Below are 2,735 nucleotides of genomic sequence, written 5' to 3'. Positions count from 1 at the left end.
CTGCTGGCTTTTGATGGTTTTGGTCTTGCGTAACATGACTGACACTACAGTGCCTTGCTGATTAAGTGCCGTATTTTCCTTCCACTGAAATCAGTGAATCGCTGATTTGAACAGGAACTGGATTTACTCCTCAAAGGATTAGACAACTGTAAAAAAGCACCACGCTTTACTGATGACTGTAATCTAGTTAGTAGATGTCACTATTAAGTTTCATAAGGTAATCAGGGAGGGGGAAGGTAGGAATTTAGCAGCAGTAAAGTACATGTGCAAAGCATTTAGATTTTTGTCTCTGCTGTGAAAGGACGGACAATACAGCAATGCTCAGTCTGGCACCAGTAGTGTAAATAGTAGCATGTCTAATTTATTTCATTCCTATAAGCAAAAGGTTGAACAAGTAGTTGTTCTGAGAATAGGGGAAGGAACAGACTGGAAGCAGTTAGACAGTGTTACAATGTTAAGACATCTTTGTCAGATCTGTCTGTTGTATACAGTCACTTGCTACTCTCAGACTGAAAGGCCATAACCAAAGATGGAGGAATAGAAGCAGATTAGAAGTAAAGATTAATACTGAGAAGTTGAAGAACTTTTTGGTCGAAAGCAGATATGAAATACATGCTTTCAAAACTGGGTAAAACTCAAATACTAATAAAAATGACATGGATGGAACAGAATAGAATATCCCTTTAAGTACTTCTTTTCCTCATATCTAAATACCATACCAGAGTTCTTTGGATAATCTGTAACCATGGGCAGGAAACTGTAATGAAATACACAGTCCCTACTGGAAGACACTCACTGCTTATTTCATAGCGGAATGTGGGTTACCCTTCTTCTCCCATTATTGATTCTGGTACATAATGCCAAGCAGTCCCGCCACAGTGCAACTCAGCAGCACAGCCGCGTCTGCTGGGAAGACTTAACGGGTAGCTAGGCAGGAGACAAAGAGCCGGAGGGAGGCACAAAGGTACAAAGAGGCTGTGCTGGCAGCTTGCATCAAACAGCTCCGTGCCGTAACCACGCTGTACAGATGGCCAGGGCTCTGCCGTACTGCCTAAAGACAACAGCGCTTCTCTGCAGAACTGACAGCAAAGTCTGTTTGCAAAGTAGCTGTTGTTTTGTAATTTTGGAATTTTTATATTGTAATTTTAATTTTCCAGTGTTGACTCCTATGCTGATAAAGGTGTTTTATACATGGCGCTCTCTGCATTTCTCAGCAACACGGAAACCATGCTCAGAACTGTCTGGAAGTACAATAATCTATTTTTATTTATGATGACATGACCATCTGTCATGCGGCTTTTTTCAGTGAGGCAAGAAGAGTCTGGCAGCCTGCTCCTCATCTCCTGAATGGTAAGTAAGGAAAAAGCTCCTGCCTGCTCTTCTCAATGCTCCTTTTAGACCAGTTTCTTTCCAAATCAAAGCACTGACAGCAGTAGCCCTGCAACAAGGAACAGGAGCTAGGAATTAAAAGAAACACTGAGCCGTTTTCTCTGTAAGAGAAACCAGTTTTCTTAAATAAGAATTGGTTACAAAACACAGGTAACAATTTTTTAAGAGCAGACGTAGTGACTGTAAACTTCAGACATTTAAAATCCAATCTGCAACCAAACAGAATCAGAATTATCTAACCATAGTACAATTTCTGAAATAATTTCAACTGAAATAATAATCAAAACTATAGCTTAGCAAGAGCATAAAAGTAAGTTGACTTTCAGTAATGAATGGTTTTGACCCTTCTGCTGCAAATGGAAGCAGAATGAAAATTTCCATCTTGATTTTTCATTCATCGAGGCAAAATTAGCTCCAAGACAAAACAGACATTAACATGAAAGGAACATTTTTCAGTGGTCTCAAAAAACCCACTTAAGTCCTTTCATGACTTGCACTAACAATTGCGCAAAGAAATTCTGAATCCTATATGAAGTAAACTGCAGCTTCTCCAAACTTTGGTGGTTTTTTTTGACATCCCATCTTAAAGAAGTATCACAGACACCTAAAATTTTATCTCTGCACATGTCCAGAACTGTTCTGTGAGTACATAAGGGAGATCTTGGAGCCCCAACATTTGCAGACTACTACTGGAGCAGCCAGTATTAAGTTGCCAAATGATAAAGCAAAAGCATGTTTAATACACGAAACTAGAAAAAATATAAATTATAAGACAAGATTGACTAAATAGTACAAAGCAATCTATTGATTAGTAGTGAAGTAGATGGGAAGGACTGCAACAGCTTTCAAACAAGGCAGAGATGCAAACTGTCGTTCAACTAAGGTACTACAGAGAACCAGCCTCTCTGGTATCTATCACTTTACAGGTATGGATTTCAGGAACAAATAAAAACTCTGGAACCCCCAGTTCCAATCCACCCCCACCCCCCCTCCCCAAAGCGCCTTGAAGTAAGACAACTCTTTCTAAGGACATGTCTACACTGTAGTAGAACACAGTGCCATGTGACAATGACCGAAATGGCTCCTAGAGACTCTGCTTAACATATCAAAAGCTGTTAGAAACAGCTACATTAGCAACACACCCAGCTTCCCAGAAGAACTAATCAGCATGAGTGCCAAGCAGCTCATAGCGCATCTAGAATCCAATCTAGCTTGTTTGGAACTAGCTCAGGTATCACTTCATGGCACAGCATGAAACTATTTGAATGAACTTAAAACTTAACAAGATGGGGTCCACAAGGAAAAAAAGCTAGTAACACATTAACAACCTTCCTTAAACTTACTAT

The sequence above is a fragment of the Falco cherrug genome, chromosome 11 (genome assembly GCF_023634085.1).
Source record: "Falco cherrug isolate bFalChe1 chromosome 11, bFalChe1.pri, whole genome shotgun sequence".
In the NCBI taxonomy this organism is placed as follows: domain Eukaryota; kingdom Metazoa; phylum Chordata; class Aves; order Falconiformes; family Falconidae; genus Falco; species Falco cherrug.
Note: the sequence above shows the minus strand (reverse complement) of the source record.